The sequence below is a fragment of the Zootoca vivipara genome, chromosome 2, assembly GCF_963506605.1.
Source record: "Zootoca vivipara chromosome 2, rZooViv1.1, whole genome shotgun sequence".
Lineage (NCBI taxonomy): Eukaryota > Metazoa > Chordata > Lepidosauria > Squamata > Lacertidae > Zootoca > Zootoca vivipara.
The window spans coordinates 21,727,189-21,739,504 of NC_083277.1; the positions used below are offsets into that span (position 1 = coordinate 21,727,189).

The 12,316-nt window shown below is 45.6% G+C and overlaps 1 long non-coding RNA gene across 1 annotated transcript in view; it reads right to left on the reverse strand.

Moving 5' to 3' along the window:
• Positions 1–6,821: 6,821 nt before the first annotated feature.
• Positions 6,822–12,316, reverse strand: part of LOC132591692 (uncharacterized) — a 68,297-nt gene continuing 62,802 nt past the window's right edge. Inside the window, exons 3-4 of the long non-coding RNA XR_009557085.1 lie at positions 7,269–7,373; positions 6,822–7,033 (exon numbers count right to left, since the gene is read on the reverse strand). This is a non-coding gene — a long non-coding RNA (uncharacterized LOC132591692). The remainder of the gene's footprint in view (positions 7,034–7,268; positions 7,374–12,316) is intronic.

A 12,316-nucleotide genomic window follows, 5' to 3' on the forward strand; every position in this document is an offset into this window, starting at 1 on the left:
TTCAAATATATGAAAGGATGTCATATAGAGGAGGGAGAAAGATTGTTTTCTGCTGCTCCAGAGAAGCGGACACGGAGCAATGGATTCAAACTTCAAGAAAGAAGATTCCACCTAAACATTAGGAAGAACTTCCTGACAGTAAGAGCTGTTTGGCAGTGGAATTTGCTACCAAGGAGTGTGGTGGAGTCTCCTTCTTTGGGGGTCTTTAAGCAGAGGCTTGACAGGCATATGTCAAGAATGCTTTGATGGTGTTTCCTGCTTGGCAGGGGGTTGGACTGGATGGCCCTTGTGGTCTCTTCCAACTCTATGATTCTATGATTCTATGACATCTGGAGGGCTGTAGGTTCCCTAACCCTGCCATTTGGTTCATCCCGACTCCTAGCTGAAAGAACACACGCAGAGGCTCTCATTTGTAAGTAAGAAATAGTTCTTTATTCATGTCAGGCTCCGTAAATGACATGATACTGGTGGCCATAAATGAGCAGATCAAAGGAAAGGAATTCTTACCAGTTAGTTTCTCTAATAAACACAGGGAAGGGCAAAAGAAAGTGTCAACCCAGAATGGTGGTGCTCCCAATGAAGCTTACACACACACACACACCCGTCCCTATTAATCTACGTCACTCCAGCATTTTGTAATCTGAGTTTGTATCCTCAGCTTGTGCTTTCTGTTCTGAGACTTTCTGAGCTCTTCTTGATCTTGGGCTGAGCGGAGGAATGCTGTCCGGAGACTGTGAATCTGTTAACCCTCTCTCTTCCAGTGTTTCTTCTCCTAGCTGTTCCCCATCCAGTATTTCCCAGCTTCTGCCTTCTCAGCTATGCCCCTCTGCAAACCACTGTTCCAAATCTATACTGTCCCACTCCTTCTGGGTAGATTCAGTATCTTGATCAGGAGCAGGGGGAGGGGGGGCTCCCACCACTCCTCCTTAGGAGGACTACTTAAAATGAGGCTGCATTTTAAATTTTAATATTGTATTTTAATCTGTATCTTAATTAATTGATTTTTTTTGTTTTATTGTAATTTTATTGGTGTTAGCCGCCCTGAGCCCGGTTTTGACTGGGGAGGGCGGGGTATAAATAAAAATGTATTATTATTATTATTATTATTATTATTATTATTATTATTATTAGTGCAGCCCTGCTCAGTGTGGTCCCTGACAATTCAGGAGAATAATAACTCTGCTCAAGTAGACACCACGAAATCTTATCTAGGAGAGGTCATCATGAGGAATTTTGAGGAGCTGTATGCATGGCACAACTGACCAGAGAATTGGGAACATCCTTCATAACCCATGATCCACGAGAACACAACAATTTCTCATAGGTATTCCAGTCGCATCCCCCTCCCCAGTGTTAGTCAATAAAAGTGACTAAGGACTGGCCAATGAAAGGTCATCAATTTCACTGCAGTACGATAACAGGATAACAGGAAGGAACTTTTACTCCAGTTTATATTCCCTTTAGGGACGCGGGTGGCGCTGTGGGTTAAACCACAGAGCCTAGGGCTTGCTGATCAGAAGGTCGGCGGTTCAAATGCCTGCGATGGGGTGAGCTCCCTTTGCTCGGTCCCAGCTCCTGCCAACCTAGCAGTTCGAAAGCACGTCAAAGTGCAAGTAGATAAATAAGGACCGGTACAGCGGGAAGGTAAACGGCGTTTCCGTGTGCTGCTCTGGTTCGCCAGAAGCGGCTTTGTCATGCTGGCCACATGACCTGGAAGCTATACTCCGGCTCCCTCGGCCAATAATGCGAGATGAGCGCACAACCCCAGAGTCGGTCACGACTGGACCTAATGGTCAGGGGTCCCTTTATATTCCTTACATGATCAAACCAGAGCTTGGTTTCACTCAGGAAAAAAAGCTCCCTTTGATTTATAATACGTTTTCTACCTGATAACATATTATGACTAATTAAAACAAAAACCCAGAGGGTACGAGGTATGGGACAAATATTTACTTCTCTGATTAGACCTCCATATGTCTTGCTGGTGACTGAAATTCCAGGTGCTTCCTGCTGCTGGCTGCCTCATATGCCCCCCCCTCCCCCCCTCCTTTCCCACCAGCAAAGACTACACTTGTCTTAATTTCCCCTCAATTACACCCAGGCATTAACTAATACTGACTAACTACAGCCCAAAATAATTATTGCTATCTGTTCCCTTTGTAAATATAACTCCAGCGCTGAGTGAGAAGAATAATGGCATATTTACAGAAGGCAGCTAATTAAACTCAGCTTCAATTGCCTTTGGTTTGCCAGAAGGAGCCACTTTCAGAGGGAGGGGAGAAGGGAGTGCGGAAGCCTGAACGTACACACTGGGAACGAGTCGGTGTAACATTATTCAGGGTTCTGAAGACAAAGATTCAGTTCGAGACAAATTTACATTGGCCATAAAAAAAAATCTCATTAAGGAAGAGATGAAGATATCACAACTACAACATGACAATTTCGTTCCTGCCTCACCTCACCCCACCCTACCTCCGCCCCGCCAACTAACACTAGTTTATTTAAGGGAAAGTATATATTTCATTGTTCCATAGCAGCTGGCATTGAAAGCCTCTTTCTTGAGATCCTTGACTGTAATACACTTTCCTTATTGTCATAGCACCTCGAGGACGTAGCCTGTTGAAGCACCGTCATCAGAGAGATGAAAATGTTAAAAGACTTGTGAAACTCCCTTTGCTTAACTGCACAGCAGCAAATGTGGGTTTTTTCAAGCCCAGGGCCGGCACTAGGTAGACCCCCGGTGGCGCGGTGCGCTAGGGCGCCGGGCCGGTAGGCAGGGCGCCGCGCGACGAAGCCGTACAGAAACCATGCTACGCCCTGCGAGGGCGGGGGCGCCGGAGCGATCTCCGCCCCTCAGCACCAGGGCGCGCGACCTGCTCGAGACTGCCCTGTTCAAGCCCTTGTGGTCATTAGGAGACTTAAAACTTCCAAGCCTGGGATGACAAAAAAACTTTCTATCCATTAAGTGCTGTGAGCAATATCTTGTTGCAAAGTAGCCCTGTGTGTTTGAATTCCTATGGAAACCAAACAGCAGAAAGCATATACAAAGAGACATAATTATTGGGAAACGCCATAGCAGAGCACTTGCTTTGCATGCAGAAGGTCCCAGGTTCAATCCCCGGCATCTCCAGCTCTAGACTCCCTTGTCTAAAACCCTGGAGAACTGCTGCCAGCCAGTGTAGACAATACTGAGATAGATGGACCAAGGATCTAACTCCGTAGAAGGCAGATGGCCATGTGTTCACAGTGGTTGCTCAGAATTCAAAATTATTTTGTGAGTTTCTTGAACGAAACATTGCCTGCACTGGACTTTCTAGGTACGATATTGAATGATCCTCCCCCTCCTCCTTTGCTTCTGATTTCTAAATTTGCCTACCTACCCCCTTCTCTGAGAGGCAGTGTGGTGTAGTGGTTAAGAGGAGTGGACTCGTAATCTGGTGAACCCGGTTTGCCTCCCTGCTCCTCCACGTGCAGCTGCTGGGTGACCTTTTGAAGTCTCTCAGCCCCACTCACCTCACAGAGTGTTTGTTGTGGGTGAGGAAGGGAAAGGAGACTGTTAGCCGCTTTGAGACTCCTTCGGGTAGTGATAAAGCAGGATATCAAGTCCAAACGCCCCCTCCTCCTCCTCCTCCTCCTCCTCCTCCTCCTCCTCCTCCTCTTCTCTCGGCAGCAACAGTTTGGAAGGCATCTCGCCTCTCCTCTCCTCCCTCCTCCCATGTTTAATTAATTCCTTTAATTTTGACACAAATGAGCATAATAGGACTAAATTTTGCCATTTATGTGAAATTGATTGGTAATTATGGCATGCACAAGAGGCTTGGCTCCGCACACCATCGCAGAGTGACCTCCTTGTCAGTGTGGGTCAGCATGTCTGAAATGTTCCTTGTGTGAAAGTAAAAGCAGCATGCATTGAACTGATGCACATGGGGAACATGGGGACCGGGAGGTGCAGCCTTCCTTTTAAAAAAAGGAAAATAGCAATGCTCTGCAGCAAAAGCGTTGGCTGCTTTGCAGGCTTAGATTTCATCAAATTTCTTGCAAATTTTCCCAACTGTCTTTCAGTCTCAGTGCGGCAAGCTCTGTTCATTCCCGACGTGGCAATGCTCAGCAGCCCTTGAAATTATTTACAGTGTGAAATTTAAGTTTGAAAAGAACGAAATGCGGTGTGGAAGAGAAGGGTCCGTTCTGATTATTTCTTGGGTTACAATGCATCTCAATAGACAGGCAACTGCTGGCAAGCGCTCTTGGGGAGACGGCGACCCCCCCCCCCCAAGAACCTCTGAGAGTCTCTGAGAGTCTCTGGAATGGCATGTTCCTTCATCTCCAGAGTGCCTTTCTGCGACACTTCTCATGTGAAAAGTGCAGACAAGTCTTCTGGCATCATACAGCAGGAAGAAAGAAACATCTGTAGATCTAAACTACATTTTATTTACATTCTATACAGCAATCCATTATCACGTCTGTGTTCTCCAAGCTCTGGCAGAACAACTGTTGCATACTGCAAAAGTGAAAGTACAGTACAAAAACATGCTCAGACGGACGAGATAAGACAGTCTTCCATTCCCACACTCTTCTCAGACATCTCATGTGATTTATACTAATCACACTAGCAGTAACAGTTGCATAAAATCCCAACAGCAACTTGTATACAGTCATATCTCGGTTTAAGTACGCCTCGGTTTGAGAATTTTCAGTTTAAGTACTCCGCGGACCTGTCTGAAATGGATTAATCCACTTTCCATTACTTTCAATGGGAAAGTTCACTACAGGTTAAGTCCGCTTCAGGTTAAGTACTCCACGGACCGCCTGGAACAGATTAATCCACTTTCCATTACTTTCAATGGAAAAGTTCACTTCAGGTTAAGTACACTTCAGGTTAAGTACAGACATCTGGAACCAATTGTGTTTGTAAACCGAGGAACCACTGTAATGTTTAAGTTCAACACTTTTTAGAACAGTGAAGCTATTTTTGTAACATCTGATGAGCTTATTAGCTGGGATTAAAAGATGGACAGACAACAGAAGATGGGCAGAAATGAGGCAAATAGGGACAGCAATAAATGTTATGATACACAAAACATGACATTAAGTGAGACCTATTCACAGGGCCGGCCCTATGGCCAGGCTGGGTGGCGCAGAGCGGCAGGGCGCCCGTCCCCCAGTGGGGCGCTGCACAGCTGCGCCCACCCACCTGCTGTGGAGCGGCGCTCGCCCACCCGCCGCGGAGCTGCACCCCCAGCAGCCGTGCTGTGCGTTGCACCCGCCCGCTGGCCCAGCTGCGCAGCTCCGGCCGCGCAGCTCCGCCCGGTAAACAGGGCTGGGCGGGGGCGCCGGAGGATTCGCTGCACCAGGGCGCCAAATATACTTAAGACGGCCCTGCCTATTCAGAAACATTTCTGTTTTCATCTATGGAGGGACAGCATAGCCATCATGGCTAGTAGCCGTTGATAACTAGCCACATATAAATGACATCTCCAACTCCTCGAAAGATTCCATCAACAGTGTCCCCAATTTTTTTTAAAGGTGAACTAATGTCAGTGTACTGGAAGAAGCAAAGAACACCAGTGTCAAAGCAACAATTCTTCAACATCAGCTTCGTTGGACTGGTCACATTGTTCAGATGCCTGATTTTTGTCTTCCAAAGCAACTAATCTATTCCGAACTTAAAAATGGAAAGCGTAATGCTGGTAGTCAACAAAAGAGGTTCAAAGACTCTCTCAAGGCAAATCTTTAAAAATGGGAAACACTGACCTGTGAGCGCTCCAATTGAAGAACAGCCTTTACCAAAGGTGTCATGGGCTTTGAAGACACTCAAACTCAGGACGCAAGGGAGAAATGTGCTAAGAGGAAGGCACGCTTGACAAATCCACACCGTGATCAACTCCCACCTGGTAACCAATGCCCCCACTGTGGAAGGACATGTGGATCCAGAATTGGCTTCCACAGTCACTTACGGACTCACTGTTAAAACTATGTTTATAGAAGACAATCTTACTCGGCTACGAGTGATCGCCAAAGAAGAAGAAGCCATTGATAGCCTACTACTACTACTATACCACCCATCATTTTCATTTTAAAATATACAATATGAGAACACAAAATACATAAAAAACAAAAGCAAACCAATAACTGCCCTCCCACAAACACATTGGAAAGGCCATTGATTGTTTAATCAGCCGGAGACTTGGATACAGAGAACCATTTTTGCCTGGCACCTAAAGATATGTAATGAAGGTGCCAGGGGAGCCTCTCTGGGGAGAGGATTTCACAAACGGGGAGCCACCACAGAAAAGGCCCGTTCTCATGTTGCCACCCTCTACAAATTTGTCCAATCCTCCTTTAAGGCCATCAAGTTGGTGACCATCACTCTTTCCAAGTCCACCTGTTCATATTTACAGATGTGAGGATACTCAGTGGCATCACAGACACGATATAATAATAATTTATTTATACCCCGCCCATCTGGCTGGGTTTCCCCAGCCACTCTGGGTGGCTTCCAACTGAATATTAAAAACAGTACAGCATCAAACATTAAAAACTTCCCTAAACAGGGTCACCTTCAGTTGTCTTCTGAAAGTAAAATAGTTACTTATTACCTTGACATCTGCTGGGAGGGCGTTCCACAGGGCGGGTGCCACTACCGAGAAGGCCCTCTGTCTGGTTCCCTGTTACCTCACTTCTCGCAATGAGGGAAGCTCCAGAAGGCCCTCGGTGCTGGATCTCAGTGTCCGGGCTGAATGGTGGGGGTGGAGATGCTATGTAGTTTGCAGAGTGGCTCATATCCCTACAGAAACCTTCTGTTCACTGCCACTACAGTCCCAGCCACCTCCAGGCAAACTTTTTGTGGAGCAAAGGGTAGCAGTAGAATATGATTTAGGAAAAAGACTCAGTTCTAATTTATTTGTGCTCTGGCTCCCATACCGAATGCATGCAGAGCAGCTGAAAATGCTGCTTCTTGCTTGATTCAGGAACCCTCACCGTGAGACCCTGAGAAGTTTCGTGGAATTGAGGGCGAAAGGTGTTGTGTGAGAGGCTGTTCATTGAAAGCGACGGGAGGTGCAGCGGGGGAGAAGCACAAAGCACAATTGAAAAAAAAGAAGAAGACTCATTAATAATTTGGCGGCAGTTTGGTTTAATAAGAAAGTTATTGATTGGCTATAACAGTGCTCACCGCTAGGGAAAATTACATACAGTTTGCAAATGTCAGCTATCAGTGATTTCGGGGGGATTAACATTGGAGTGGTGGGGAGCGCTGCTGAAACCCTCACCTGTTTTGCCTGACGATTTATCGCTTCTTTTCTTTCTTTCATCATTCCCCGAAGCAGAACTGCCGTATTGATTCAAGAACCTCTGCAGACAACAGAGTTCCAGACCTGCAGAGGAAAGTCCTCATTACTTCAAGTAAGATATCCGCTACTTCTAGCTCCATGAGATTTAGACGCTTATCAGCTTATCAGCTGTAATTTAGCAATCACAAGCATGGGCAAGAAGAGCTGACAGCCTCTGTATTTTCTACTGCTTTCACACTTAATTTTTCTTGATAAACTTGCTCCCTTCTCTCCCTCCCGCCCTCTCCTTCCTTCTTTCCAAAAAGATTTTTTTTTTACAAAAAACAATAACATAAATAATAAATTAACAATATTATAAGAAATTCAAAAAGTTTTAAAAAATACCCTTATTAAAAGTTTTGAAACATCTGGGTAGGCTTGTCTAAGCAAAAATGTTTTTAGCATGAGTACAGGGAAGGTGCCTGCTTATGCCAATATTTTCAAGGGGAATGGAGAACCTTGGGTCCAGGGTTCAGATGTGGCCCTCTGGGCCTCTCCCTATGGCCCTTGGTCATCCTAGGTCGTATCTCCTTTCCCCAGAATCCAAACTCTCCCTAGTCTCTGGGGTCACCAGGTCATCAGCATCCCAGACTCTGAGATTTTGGGGACCAAAACCTGAGACCTTAGGGCAGCCCCTGGTGATGCCACAAGGGGCTGGGGTTGCCACCTTTGTTCTGGCAAAATACAGGGCAGGGCAGGGCAGTTGAGGGCCTCCCCTCCCCCATCTGGTGCTGAAGTGACTTCAAAGCAATCCATTACAATCTATTGCAGCCTAACAGGATGGCCCTTCTGGAATTTGTCACATATGAACACACACATGCGCATGAATTTGTAAATCTGTCTGTGCTTGGCTACCCAGATTTTAAATATGTGACCTTTCAAACACATGCATTTGGAGAGGATCCCTCACTTGGAAGACAGATATAGATAGATGATAGATGACAGATAGATAGATAGATAGATAGATAGATAGATAGATAGATAGATAGATAGATAGGCAGGCAGGCAGGCAGGCAGGCAGGCAGGCAGGCAGGCAGGCAGGCAGGCAGGCAGGCAGGCAGATAGATGATAGAAGACATGAAATAAACACAGGACAAAACGGTATCAATAACATAGCATTTTACACTGAAATACAGGAAAATACTGTATTGTACAGATAGATGATAGATAGATAGATAGATAGATAGATGATAGATAGATAGATAGATAGATAGATAGATAGATAGATAGGCAGGCGGGCAGGCAGGCAGGCAGGCAGGCAGGCAGATAGATGATAGAAGACACGAAATAAAGACAGGACAAAACGGTATCAACAACATAGCATTTTACACTGAAATACAGGAAAATACTGTATTGTACAGAACAGGTGGCAAGACTACAGGGGTGGGCCCCAGTGATGCCATTAAACATTAAGCATTAAGCCCTGTTGCTGAGAGCATGTCGTTCAAGAGAATAAACACAAAGTCTAACAAAGGGCCTCGGTCCTGTATAGCTGAAGGAGCGTCTCCACCCATATCGTTCAGCCCAGACATTGAGATCCAGCGCCGAGGGCCTTCTGGCGGTTCCCTCATTGCGAGAAGTGAGGTTACAGGGAACCAGACAGAGGGCCTTCTCGGTAGTGGCACCCGCCCTGTGGAACGCCCTCCCAGCAGATATCAAGGCAATAAGCAACTATTTTACTTTTAGAAGACAACTGAAGGCGGCCCTGTTTAGGGAAGTTTTTAATGTTTGATGTGTATTGTTTTAACACTCGATTGGGAGCTGCCCAGAGTGGCTGGGGAGACTCAGCCAGATGGGCGGGGTACAAATAATAAATTATTATTATTATTATTATTATTATTATTATTATTATTATTATTGAGCGCATAGTTCCCTGGTTGGAAATTAAAATGGAAACCTTATCGAAATGGGGTTTTCCTCAGGCCTAGCTGAAGTAAGCCCCTTCATGGATCACTGCCTTGTCGTGGCGAAGGGGCTTGAGTAATGCCAAGAAGCTATGAGCTATGCCATGCAGGGCCACCCAAGATGGACAGGTCATAGCCGAGAGTTTGGACTAAATGTGATCCACCTGGAGAAGGAACTGGCAAACCACTCCAGTATTTTGCCAAGAAAACTCCATGGACATAAAAAAGGAGAAGCTTTGAGAAGAAAGTGAGAGTTTCCAAGGCATGCTCTGGTTCATGGGGTCACAGAGAGTCGAACACGACTAAGACGACTAAACAACAACAAAGCTGAAGTAAGGGGGTCATTCCCTTTGACCTGCTTAGGGAGCCTGCATAGCGAAGGTGCTGTGTCCCACTTAGAAATTCTAGCCCCCTCCCCACCTCGGGGGGGGGGAGGACAGGAAAACCCAGAAACTTCAGGTTTGCTTCACACTCTCTTTGAGTGTTTTTGCTTGCTGGAATGTGTCCTTGAACTCAAGAGAATGCTTTTCTGCTTGCCTGGATGTGGAGAGGGTATGGGTGAGACGAAACATGCATACTAGAGTAAAGAAAAGTTCTCATTCAATGCTCTCCCACTAGGGTAATGACTTTTTCATTTTTTTTTCATTTTTTCCCCTGTAGCACAAATGTATGAACTTTTGCCTATTAATGACTAAAATGAGGTATATTCCATTGAAATATTAAAAAAGGTTACGCACAAACTGTTTTTAATTTTTTTGTATGCCGTTTTAACATTTCATAAAATTGTTTTAACAATTCTATATATATTTCGTATCAAATTTAGACACAACACCACATTCCACAGTGGGGAGTGTTCTTAGCAACATAGGGTATGCAATTGTCACACCTGCACAAGGTAAAAGCCCCTTTTTGGGACCTCAAAACTCAGCCAGCAGACCCTGCCGGGCATGCTGGGAAAAGAACCTACAGGAGAGGTAGCAAAACATCGTCCTCTAGTCTATACTGTTACTGCAGCTAAAAAAAAGCTTCCTTGTGTGTTTGATGACCCTATATAATGTTGTATATATGCGACTCTAAAGCTTGGGTTCAATTTTATATCTGCTTACAGTGACTTCAAAAATAGTCAAAACCTGATAAATAATTTTTTTTAAATCATTTTGTGCGTGAGGTTTTTATTTTTATCAAATCTCTTTGAAAGTAAGATTTTATCTAATCTGTAATGAAAGTTCATCAAAATATGATACAGGGAAATGAGGTTGTAAAAAAGTCATCACCCTACTCTCCACGCTTTTGTCTCTGGCCCCCCTCCACCCGTGGCATGTAGCCTCCCTGGTAAGTTGCCCAGAAGAGAATGTGGCCTTCCTTCCAGAAAAAAAAGGTTTCCCAGCCCCTTCTTATCATTAATGTTATACACAGAGCCGGGGGGAAATCCAACAAGACTTTTGTGGGTCTCTCTCTCTCTCTCTCTCTCTCTCTCTCTCTCTCTCTCTCTCTCTCTCTCTCTCTCTCGCCACCCACTGCCCTGCCCAACTTTATCTTCCAACCACTTGGTTGTACTTCATTTGGAATTAGATTACAGCTGCTCCATCCCTGCATTGTAACTGCTTCACACTGCACTGCACCCGCTGATGCATCGAGCAGAGCGGAGGTGACCCCCAAAGCCTATGGGATCAATTCTAAGTATTGCTGTATAATGAAAAACACATTTCCTTAATTTTTTCCCCCATCGATTCTGCACACTCTCTCCTCTAATGCGCCTTTGGCTTGGATAATGCAAAAGAAGAAGAAAGAAAGACGGAAGAAGTGCCCAGTGACTGACATTGGCCTCTGGTATAATTGGTTTAGAGAGCGGCACCCACCCAGGGAAGGCAGGCTATTGCTATATTTGTCCCAGAGAAGAATAAGGTTGTTATGTACTGAGCTGAATCATAGAACAATAGGATCCAGAATCAGCAGTCTGATTGGTCCGCAGGAGCCACCCAATCCAACTCCAGGTGGAAGTGAATCCGCAACCTGATTGGCCTGCAGGAGCAGCCAATCAGGCTGCTGGCAGAAGTCAATCCACAAACTGATTGGCCCACAGGTGTAGCCCTGAAGTAGCCAATCACGCAAAGCCCATTGTGTAAATAATGTTATAAGCAGATGGTTTTGGGAAAAGGGCATTCTTCTCTTCTTTTCCTTGATGACTACGAGCTGAATAAAGAGCATGAAATTCACTCTCGACTCCGAGTATATTTCAAAGGTGATGACGGCAAAATTCTTTGGGGAGAAGGGGACCATACACCCGTAGCCTGGCACTGCATTCTATTGTGAAGCAACAGTGGTGGCTATTTAAGAAAGTTTTCCCTGAACATGGAGGGAGAATGTTTTTTTCTCCTGCCAGAGGGCCATATTCCCTTCTGGGCAAATTTTAGAGGTCCACAAGTCGGGCACAGCCAGAGGCAAATGTAGGTGGGGCAGCGGGTATAGATTTCACCTTGTTTCTACACATGCCCTCCCCATCCTTCATCAGCAAAGGCATTTTCAAGGATACAGATAAGCGAGCCATTGAACCAAGAGGCATTATCAGAGTTCAATGACATAGCACTCAAGGAGCACATGAAGCAGTGAGGATCACAGCCTGGGGGAAAGGGTGTGACTGAGGGAAGTTGGAGAGTGTCCTGAGGGCCAGGTAGAGAGACTAGGTAGAGCAGGCACCCCCAAACTCGGCGCTCCAGCTGTTTTGGGACTACAACTCCCATCATCCCTACCTAACAGGACCAGTGGTCAGGGATAATAAATAAATAATAATAATAATAATTTATTATTTATACCCCGCCCATCTGGCCGGGTTCCCCCAGCCACTCTGGGCGGCTTCCAACAAAATATTAAAATACAGAAATCCACCAAACATTAAAAGCTTCCCTAAACAGGGCTGCCGAGATGCCTTCTAAAGGTCTGGTAATTGTTCTCTTTGACCTCTGGTGGGAGGGCATTCCACAGGGTGGGTGCCACTACCGAGAAGGCCCTCTGCCTGGTTCCCTGTAACTTGGCTTCTCGTAGCGAGGGAACCGCCAGAAGGCCCTCGGCGCTGGACCTCAGTGT